We start from the raw sequence: 11,890 nt of genomic DNA, 5'->3' as shown, positions 1-11,890 counted from the left end.
GGTAATTAGCAGGAACACTAATTACCGCGATAAGGTTAGTATGTGGATTAAAAGATGGTTAAGTTTTACAAACCACCTGACACGAGATGTCATTTTAATCACATAGATACATGTTTTAGAAACATGGTATTTGACAGACCCCGAATGAAACATTAAATAGAATTGTGTTCGTGTCATTTATGTTTTCATTCAGTGTCACGTTCTACAGTATGAGGTATTTATCGTTCCCACTGAGAAATATGTATGTGTGATTGTTATCCACCGCTGTCCGTAAAAAGCAGTCATAACGGTAGCTTTTCCATATGTATAACTTAGCTGAGGAAGTGATAGTTTACCAAGAATACTATTTGTCCCTCGTATCTCTATACGAGCTATAGCATCACTGGGCCCCTTGATAGAGTAAGATTATCTGCTAGCGGTATAATTACAAGAGTAATTATATTTGATAATCTGCTCAAGATCAAGAAAAGATTAAGTTAGCAAGGATGACACACATCTACCTTGAAACTAATCTGATAGCTATGAGACAGAAGAACAGACACAAGTAAATTGTTTACTGGATCGTGATATTGTACAGTACAGCATCATCTGTGTAATTGGATGGTCATGATGTGTTGCCAGATGCCACCCATGACTAACAGAAGTTAAAACAGTTTTAACTCTGTTTACCAACATAACACAGATCCTATTGGGTCACACCATATAGGAGCTACTCGGAGAATCTTACTGATTAATTATAAATTGATTATAATTAATATTAAGATGGTTATAATTAATTATACGTGTTATAATTAAATTATAAATGTTATGTAAAAATAACAAGCAAAAACATTGGTTAATTTATAAACGTGTATGACACGTTGTATAAAAGTTAACCGGTTAATTTATAAATGTGCAGGACACATTGTATAAATTATCGAAACAACAAATAACCGCAAGAAAAATATATATATAATTATTCAGAATAATTATACGAATATTATTTGTGTTCGGGCCGAGGGCATTCGAGTCTTTTCAGATTCGTCCTTATCCGCATGACACGTCATCGATCCTATCCAGATGACACGTCATCGATACCGAAACAAATAACCGAAAGAAAAATATATATATAATTGTTCAGAATAATTATACGAATATTATTTGTGTTCGGGCCGAGGGCATTCGGGTCTTTTCAGATTCGTGCTTATCCGCATGACACGTCATTGATCCTATCCAGATGACATGTCATCAATCCTATCCACAAGGGCAAAATGGTCATTTCACACCTATGCCACCTTGCATGTGTAGAAGCATGGAGAAGAATGTGGAAGGGTGTGGAAGGGGTATTTTGGTCATTTCACATATAAAAGGATGAGGTGTCAATGGCATATCTTGTAAATAGGCCGAACTTGGAGGACATTTTGGTCTTTTGCAACCGAATCTAAACACTATAAATAGGGGTGGAGGGGTAGAGAGAGAAAGATATATTCACATATATACATATGCACATTCACATGTATCTTTTCGTGCAGAAACGAATCGGTATTTTCTCTCTTTCTCGGTTTCTCTCCCAAATAGTGTTTCGGTTGAGAAAAGAAAGTTATACGTAGTTGACGTATAATCTTGCGGATTGTTGTGGAGAATATTTACGGGATCGATGAATAGTGTTTTACCGAATTTAGCGGTATGTCAGTTTTGCATATTGATGAAACTGAGCAACCGAAAATTCGTGTTTACGGGTTTTCGTCTTTTCCCCGTGAATAGTATTTTTGCAGAATTCTGCGGTTTACGGTATTTCTGGCAGAAGAAATAAACCGCTCTCCGGTTAGTCCTGGTGGATAACCGATAGAGGTATCACACGTGTGATACTCCGAGTCGATTCCTTCCCTGGTGAGGCTCTACTCGCTCGGTCTGCATTCCAACTGTGATTTGGAAACAAGGTATAAATATGTTATATTAATCTATTTAATTTGTAAGTAGATTAAAGTTTTAGAAATCAATCATGGAGTAGATCTGTAAAAGGATTAAATTGGGTTTTGATGCCAAAGGAATACTGAAGGTGGACCGCCTTGGAAAGTTTCCTGACATACCCCGTTTAATCCTGAGCTTAAGTTGGCCGTAGAAATTTTTGTTCTACGGTCATTCCGCAACTTAAGCCTAAAAGGGGTTTCGGTCAGCACACCGCGCAAAACCCAACAGTGGTATCAGAGCACAAGGCTCTCCCGCTGATTGATTTTCTAAAAGTTATAACTTATGCAAATTAGGTGCATATACCGCATATCAGTTTAATTCTTACATTTGCAGCTTAAGTCCAAAACCGATTAGAAATGAGATTTTCTTGGATCGGTTCTACCGACTAAGAAAGTTAAATTAGATTTAAGCTTTCTTTATGCTTTATTATGAAATGTAAACTTTTACATTTCTTGGATCGGTTTTCCGACCGAGAAAGATAAAATAGGATTTTATGCTTTCTTTATGTTTTCGTTTTCAAAACTTTTGATTGCGTTAAAGTTCATCTAATAATGTGATGAAGCAATAAAGTACCTGAGTAAGAGCTGTTAATCTCCACCCGTAAAAGACAAGGTTAATGACAAGAAAAGTCTCGGCTTTTCGTCTAACCCTCTTTTACGTGTCCTGATAGCTGGCCCAAAGGGGACTTTGTCACGTTACCAAATTGCTTTAACGCTTTTGAAATGGCAAAATTTAGTGTAAGTTTTTCGCCTTTTCGAAAACCTTCGGATAAATAAAGTTCATCGAAGAATGTGATAAAGTACCTGAGTAAGAGCTGTCATTTCCACACAAGAAAGAGATGGTTCTGTCTAGGAAAGATTGAGTCTAAGCGGTCCTCGTGACCCCAATCTTTCCTGGGAGCCCCTTTCACGTGTCCTAATGACTGGCCCAAAAGGAACTTTGTCACGTTACCAAATTGCTTTATGGACCGAAAAGAATATCTGATTTTAAAACATATAAATTGTTTATGTGCTTTAAATTATATAAATAAGAACCGAGCATAGCTGCAAAATAAAGAATTGGTAACTGATAGATTATATACCGACTTGGTCCCGTATATAAGTAAATTAGATTTACAGCTTAGAGTAAATTAGATTTACTGCTTTAAAATGAAAAATGAGTAAAATTAGATTTACCATCTTTCTAAGGAACCGTGAAAGAAAACTTTCTTTGAAGAAAAATATGAATGTGGGATCACATTTGACATTGTTTCTTTCTGACTTCCTTTCCACGACTGCTTGCTGAAGCATATGAAAGAGGTCTTTTAGGAAAATGTAAATGAGATCATATTCACTATTCTTTCTGTCTGACTTCCTTTCCACGACTGCTTACTGAAGCATATGAAAGAGGTCTTTGAGGAAGATAGGAAGTGGATCACAATCGGTATTTTTCTGACAAGTAACTTTCACGTGTCCGTAACGCTGACCAAGGTCAACATTATGAACTGAAAGAAATATACGTGACTCGATCACATATATAGGTAAATCAGATTTACTGCTATCATATAAAAACGTATAGATTAGATTTACCGTTTTTATAAGAAATCATATAAACTACCTCTACAAGATAGACGGTAGCTAAAGTCAGTTACAAGAACTGACTGCTTAACAAAGCTAAGCATATCAAAGAGGTACTGATAAGAACATAAACTAATGGAGATCACATTTCATATTCAAGACTTCCTTTCCACGACTGCTTAATGAAGCATATGAAAGAGGTCGTTATAAAGATACGAATAGAATCACATTTAGTTATTCTTACATATGCTGAGAAAAGAAAGTAATGGGGATCACATTCGATATTCTAGACTTCCTTTCCACGACTGCTTAATGAAGCATATGAAAGAGGTCGCTATAAAGATACGAATAGAATCACATTAATCGTTCTTTCTAACATAAGATAAGAAAAGAAATGGAGATCACATTCAGTATTCAAGACTTCCTTTCCATAATTGCTTAATGAAGCATATGAAAGAAGTCGCTATAAAGATACGAATAGAATCACATTAGTCGTTCTTTCTCACATACCCCTTTGGAGATTGCTGGCACTGTTAAGCATAAACACCAACCCATTAAATACTAAGTAGTATGCCCTTCCCACTCTATCCTCCTCAAACCATTGTTCATTGGTTGATGGGTAAACTACTCAGTAGACATCGCCTTTTACCTTTGGTGGTCGAGGGTTATGTCCGACATATCAAACCAAATAGAGTGAGGTTACTTACCGATGATTTCCAAAACAGTTTTGGGCTCGGGGCAAAGTCTTCGTTAAATACACGTGATGTTTTAACGAAACTAAGAATCACAAAGAGTTGTGATTAGCATGTTTGCTTACCTAAGATAACTGATAGCCATGATATGCATACACTGCCTTGGTTATTGGTGAAAACATGGATCTTGGTCCTACTGCAAACGGGAATAGAACAAATTTGCAGTGGGAGTTTTATTATTGAATAAAACATTACATGAACAAAGCTAAAATCTTTACTTTAAAACGTTGTAGAAATATGGCTAAAGAAACGTCTTTCTCTTTACGCTACCTACTCGAAAAGGTAGACATACATGAGAAAAGGGAATATATCCTAAATACACCGGTCCCTGCTGAAATAGTAGAGAGCAGCTCTGTCAGTACTCACACGCTTCGTATGACAAGCGATGATGAGAAACTGGAGAAGCTTAACTGTCCGTGGAGCCACGAGTTGGCCACGGAAGTTATCCTGAACTCATTTCCTCCCAGCTATTCGGAGTTCATTGTGAACTCCCATAAGCAAGAGTTGGATAAGAGCTTGCAGGAGCTCCAAGGGATGCTGAGGATCACTGATAAAGACATTGAGAATAGCTCTCATGTCCTCATGATCCAAGAAGGTGGGAGGAAGATCAAGAAAGCAAAAGGGAAAAACGGCGATTAAGTACAAAGGCAAAGGGAAATTGGTTCCAGGAACGAACTCTCCCAAGATAAATGTTTCTGCTAACTCTGACTGCTATTTTAGCAATAGAAAAGGTCACTGGAAGAGAAACTGCCCGGAGTATCTTGGAGATATGAAGTTTGAGAATGTCTCAAAAGTCTCAGTCTCAAGTATTTATGTTATTGAAATTAATGTTGCGAACTCTCTTAATGATTGGGTACTGGATACCGAATCATGTGCTCATATTTGCACGAATATGCACTCACTAAGAGGAAGTTACGCAATAAGGAAGTACAACTCCGAGTTGGAAACGGAGCACAAGTTGCAGCCGTTACAGTCGGTAGGATAGAATTGTACTTGCCTAGCGGGTTTATTCTGGAACTATAAAATATTTATTTTGTTCCTACCATTTCTAGAAATATCATATCAATCTCATGTTTAGAGATGAATGGTTTCTCGTTTGTTATAAAGGACAATAGATGTTCTATTTATAAAAATGAGACATATTATGGATCATCTTACTTGTTAAATGATCTTTATATGCTAGAAATGGAAAACCACGTGTTTAACATCAATAACAAAAGACTCAAAACGTTTCATGAAAGTATTGACTTACATGAGACATAAGTCTGAATCCTTTGACGAGTTCAAGGAATTTAAGACTAAAGTAGAAAATCAATTGAATAAAAGTATTAAGGCATTACGGTAGGACCGTGGAGGCAAATACTTGAGTTATGGTTTTCAAAACGTACTTAAAGGAATGTGAGATAGTCTCACAACTCACACCTCTAGGAACACCGCAATGTTACAGTGTTGCCAAGAAAATGAAACAAACCGTGCTGGACATGATTCGTTCCATGATGAGTAGCGCCACCCTTCCCAAAATTATTTTGGGGACACGCACTAGATACTGCCGCACTAACGATAAATATGGTTCCATCCAAGTCAGTTGAAAAAACTCCATACGAGTTATGGTTTGGGAAATCCCAAATATGTCTTATCTTAAAAATGGGGTTGCGAAGTATTTGTCAAACGCTAGACGTCTGACAAACTTGATCCCAAATCTGACAAGTGCTTTTTCGTAGAATATCCTAAGGAAACAAAAGGATATTACTTCTATTACCAGTCCGAGAACAAATTAGTTGTTACTCGTCATGGTATACTTTTGGAGAACGAGTTTCTTGCAAAAGGAAGTAGTGGGAGTAATGTAATACTTGAAGAAATTCAAGATACATCACACAATAATACATCTGAACTAGATCAGATATACCCACCACTTGATACTTCGGCTGATGAGCATCTGGAAGAACCAAATCCACAAGTAGCTGTGGAAGAGGTTCTAGTCCCGAGCTCAAGTGCTTCAACGCAAGTTGAAGAAGAACTAAATCCGCACACTGTTGTGGATGAAGTTCGACAGCCAGAAGAACAAGTGCTACGTAGGTCAACAAGAACAGTCCATGCACCCGAGAGGTACTTGGGACTACACGAGATCTCAGTCTATGATACTGAAGATCCTTTGACCTATGCGGAAGCAATGGATAGACCCGACTCTGATAAATGGCTAAAGGCCATGAGATCCGAAATACAGTCCATGTATGACAACACGGTCTGGAACCTAGTTGTACCACTTGATGGGGTGAAGCCCATAGCTAACAAGTGGGTTTTCAAAGGAAAACAGACATGGATGACAATATGACTATTTACAAAGCACGGCTAGTAGCGAAAAGGTTTCAAACAAATTCTGGGAATTGATGAAACTTTTTCACCCGTGGCTATGTTTAAGTCAATTCGGATACTCCTAGCAATTGCCGCATTTCATGATGATGAAATATGGCAAATGGATGTCAAAACCGCCTTCTTAAATGAAAATTTAAGAAGAGGATGTGTACATGACACAGCCTACGGGTTTTGAAGATCCAAAGAATGCTGGGAAGGTATGCAAGCTTCTTGAATCCATTTATGGATTGAAGCATGCATCACGGAGTTGGAATCTTCGATTTGGCAAAAAAGTCAAAAAGCTTGACTTCGTCAGATGCGAAGAAGAATCTTATGTGTACAGAAAAACTAGTGGGAGTGCCATCGCCTTTCTTAATCTTATATGTAGATAACATACTCTTAATAGGAAACGATATTCCTCTATTTGCAATTAGCCAAGTCTTCATTAAAGAAAAGTTTTCTCGATGAAAGACTTGGGCGAGGATGTCTATATACTAGGCATAAAGATCTACCGAGGTAGATCAGGTAGATCAAAGAGACTTATAGGATTAAGTCAAAGCACGTACATTGACAAAGTGCTGAATCGGTTCAGCATGCAGGATTCTAAGAGAGGATTCCTGCCAATGAATCATGGTACACAGCTTAGCAAGACTCAGTGTCTTTCGACAACTGATGAGCAAAGCACTATGAGTAGAGTACCATACGCTTCGGCTATTGGCTCTATCATATGCGCCATGTTGTGCACTCGCCCAGATGTCTCGTATGCTTTGAGTATGACGAGTAGATATTAGGCTAATCCAGGCATAAGGCACTGGAATGCTGTAAAGAATATCCTTAAGTTCTTGAGGAGAACTAAGGATATGTTTCTCGTCTACAACGTTATCACCTAATACGAGAGATCGTAAACATCATAAGATGCTTATAATTAATTATAAAAGATATAATTAATATAAAGGTGATGTAAAGATAAGTAGAGTTGACACAGTCAGCAACACAGCTGATCCACTCACAAAATCTCTTCCTCAAGCCAAGCACGAGATGCTTAATGCTTCTATGGGTCTGGAACACATAGAAGATTGGCTGTGAGATTTTCTCAGGATCTACGAGATCTTAGAGAATAAAGAGTTTTGTATATAAGTAGGGTCTACGATGATTGACTCCTAGCTTAAGTGGGAGATTGTTAGTTTGTAATAATCTAGAAGTCAATAATACGATAATTTATCATAAAGCTTTGTTCATGAATTGAATGTTTATTTATATAGCATTTTGTTGCCTTGAGTATTATTGAATTTATGGATCATTTCGAGTTCATGACTGAAATTGTGAAACTCCATAATATAGATGATATATACTCTTAAAAGGTCACTGACCAAGGTAATTAGCAGGAACACTAATTACCGCGATAAGGTTAGTATGTGGATTAAAAGATGGTTAAGTTTTACAAACCACCTGACACGAGATGTCATTTTAATCACATAGATACATGTTTTAGAAACATGGTATTTGACAGACCCCGAATGAAACATTAAATAGAATTGTGTTCGTGTCATTTATGTTTTCATTCAGTGTCACGTTATACAGTATGAGGTATTTATCGTTCCCACTGAGAAATATGTATGTGTGATTGTTATCCACCGCTGTCCGTAAAAAGCAGTCATAACGGTAGCTTTTCCATATGTATAACTTAGCTGAGGAAGTGATAGTTTACCAAGAATACTATTTGTCCCTCGTATCTCTATACGAGCTATAGCATCACTGGGCCCCTTGATAGAGTAAGATTATCTGCTAGCGGTATAATTACAAGAGTAATTATATTTGATAATCTGCTCAAGATCAAGAAAAGATTAAGTTAGCAAGGATGACACACATCTACCTTGAAACTAATCTGATAGCTATGAGACAGAAGAACAGACACAAGTAAATTGTTTACTGGATCGTGATATTGTACAGTACAGCATCATCTGTGTAATTGGATGGTCATGATGTGTTGCCAGATGCCACCCATGACTAACAGAAGTTAAAACAGTTTTAACTCTGTTTACCAACATAACACAGATCCTATTGGGTCACACCATATAGGAGCTACTCGGAGAATCTTACTGATTAATTATAAATTGATTATAATTAATATTAAGATGGTTATAATTAATTATACGTGTTATAATTAAATTATAAATGTTATGTAAAAATAACAAGCAAAAACATTGGTTAATTTATAAACGTGTATGACACGTTGTATAAAAGTTAACCGGTTAATTTATAAATGTGCAGGACACATTGTATAAATTATCGAAACAACAAATAACCGCAAGAAAAATATATATATAATTATTCAGAATAATTATACGAATATTATTTGTGTTCGGGCCGAGGGCATTCGAGTCTTTTCAGATTCGTCCTTATCCGCATGACACGTCATCGATCCTATCCAGATGACACGTCATCGATACCGAAACAAATAACCGAAAGAAAAATATATATATAATTGTTCAGAATAATTATACGAATATTATTTGTGTTCGGGCGAGGGCATTCGGGTCTTTTCAGATTCGTGCTTATCCGCATGACACGTCATTGATCCTATCCAGATGACATGTCATCAATCCTATCCACAAGGGCAAAATGGTCATTTCACACCTATGCCACCTTGCATGTGTAGAAGCATGGAGAAGAATGTGGAAGGGTGTGGAAGGGGTATTTTGGTCATTTCACATATAAAAGGATGAGGTGTCAATGGCATATCTTGTAAATAGGCCGAACTTGGAGGGCATTTTGGTCTTTTGCAACCGAATCTAAACACTATAAATAGGGGTGGAGGGGTAGAGAGAGAAAGATATATTCACATATATACATATGCACATTCACATGTATCTTTTCGTGCAGAAACGAATCGGTATTTTCTCTCTTTCTCGGTTTCTCTCCCAAATAGTGTTTCGGTTGAGAAAAGAAAGTTATACGTAGTTGACGTATAATCTTGCGGGTTGTTGTGGAGAATATTTACGGGATCGATGAATAGTGTTTTACCGAATTTAGCGGTATGTCAGTTTTGCATATTGATGAAACTGAGCAACCGAAAATTCGTGTTTACGGGTTTTCGTCTTTTCCCCGTGAATAGTATTTTTGCAGAATTTCGCGGTTTACGGTATTTCTGGCAGAAGAAATAAACCGCTCTCCGGTTAGTCCTGGTGGATAACCGATAGAGGTATCACACGTGTGATACTCCGAGTCGATTCCTTCCCTGGTGAGGCTCTACTCGCTCGGTCTGCATTCCAACTGTGATTTGAAAACAAGGTATAAATATGTTATATTAATCTATTTAATTTGTAAGTAGATTAAAGTTTTAGAAATCAATCATGGAGTAGATCTGTAAAAGGATTAAATTGGGTTTTGATGCCAAAGGAATACTGAAGGTGGACCGCCTTGGAAAGTTTCCTGACATACCCCGTTTAATCCTGAGCTTAAGTTGGCCGTAGAAATTTTTGTTCTACGGTCATTCCGCAACTTAAGCCTAAAAGGGGTTTCGGTCAGCACACCGCGCAAAACCCAACACTACTCTTATGTTTTTTAGTATACGTCGGAGGTTATATCACCCAACTATTTAATATTCACAAAGAATTTCTCCATTCGAGTTTTAAACCTAAGACCTTCCACACGAAAGACATTGCCTTTATCACTAAACCAAAGACTAGTTCTCAAACATTTTTATTGTTAATCAAACAATTTGAACTCGTCAATTATTTAAAATTTATAGTTATTAATATACTACCAATTGATACTTTGTGAAGTTTGATGATTAGATATCTCGTACATTAGAATTTATTTTGTTGTTGAAAATTATTGTTAAAAATCTCAAAAAAATTCAAATTAATAAAATCCTATGATTAAATTTATTTTATAGTTTAATATTGATGTGTATAAGACTATAAAGTCGTTATAAACTATAACCCTAAATTAAATAAAAGGGTTATGACTGTTAATTCTAAATTATTTCAATTATCTAGATTAACTGGAACTTAGCTAATGCCTAAATTAAATTAAGTTTCAAATATGAAAAGTGATTCAAGTCGAGTTTTTAGGATTTTTAGCTTACCGCAATACTTAGTAACAATTTAAGTTAATATACTTTTTACTTAATTTTTGTTGGTATTTTTGAATATTTCTAATCTTAAAATAGCACCATCCATTATCATGATTTAAATGTAGTCCTTAGTTTAATCAAGCATCCATTCTCATGGCTTACTTTTCTATAATAAACCTTTTAAATTATGTGATTAGCCAATTGACTTTGGAAAAATATTTAAACTTTCTCTCTCGATATCTCATTTCCGAATGTATTTGGACTTCTTCTCTCGATGCTTATCCTATAAACTTATGGTTTTATGTTTTTTTTTTTTGCAAAAAAAAGTACATATAATGAATAAAATATTTTTTATTTTTCTAAACACAAGAAGGCAAGTTTATGAAAAAAGAATTCATTCAGCTATTATGTTCGTTTCTATTCGATTTATGAAATCATTTTTGTTATATTTTTTATTATGTTTTGCTCATTTTGGTTTGAACTACGATTTTATATCGTGGAATTTGATTATTTCACGAACAATTTCGAATTGTACATTTTTTTTCTCTGTGTTCTATAAATTTGTGATAGAGATGTTTCTCTATTTTTTAGGATTATGCATTTTAAATCATAATTGAACTTGTCTTCTAACCTAATCATAGACGTGGTATGATAAATCAAAGGACAACAAATAAAATTAATTAAATTGCATCAAGTACAAGCCATAGCCTTCAAAGAATAAATTTAATCTCTCATAAGTGATTAAATACAACAAGATAAATTCCAAAAAAGTAAATACATCTCTGTAAAATAATAACAAGTACATAGAGAGAAAATCTTCAAAATGTCCTTCTGTCTTCAAATGACTTCAAGACTTCAATCAATTGCTCTTCCCAACACCTTCAGCACAGGGAGAAAATTGCATCCGACGTCCAGTTCCTCTACCGTTTGATATGCTTTAAGATCCGTGCACGCTAGAACAACATAATCTTAAAATGAATATGCACTTATATTGAAGCAAAGCGCACAGATTTTAAAGCGAATCGGGCGATAGAGAAACCTATCCGACTAATTTTGATTTACAGAATTTCAGAGCAGCAAGGGTACCAATAATTGCATTGCTTGAAACTTGAAAGTGATAGTACACAGTTGTTGTTTTTATTTTTATCCAAAGGTGGAAATAAAGGCTGGATTTCAGTGTGTGGGGTAAGAAATGGCAATTC

Source organism: Carex rostrata, chromosome 14 (assembly GCF_964058835.1).
Source record: "Carex rostrata chromosome 14, lpCarRost1.2, whole genome shotgun sequence".
NCBI lineage: Eukaryota > Viridiplantae > Streptophyta > Magnoliopsida > Poales > Cyperaceae > Carex > Carex rostrata.
This window is presented reverse-complemented; position numbering follows the sequence as displayed.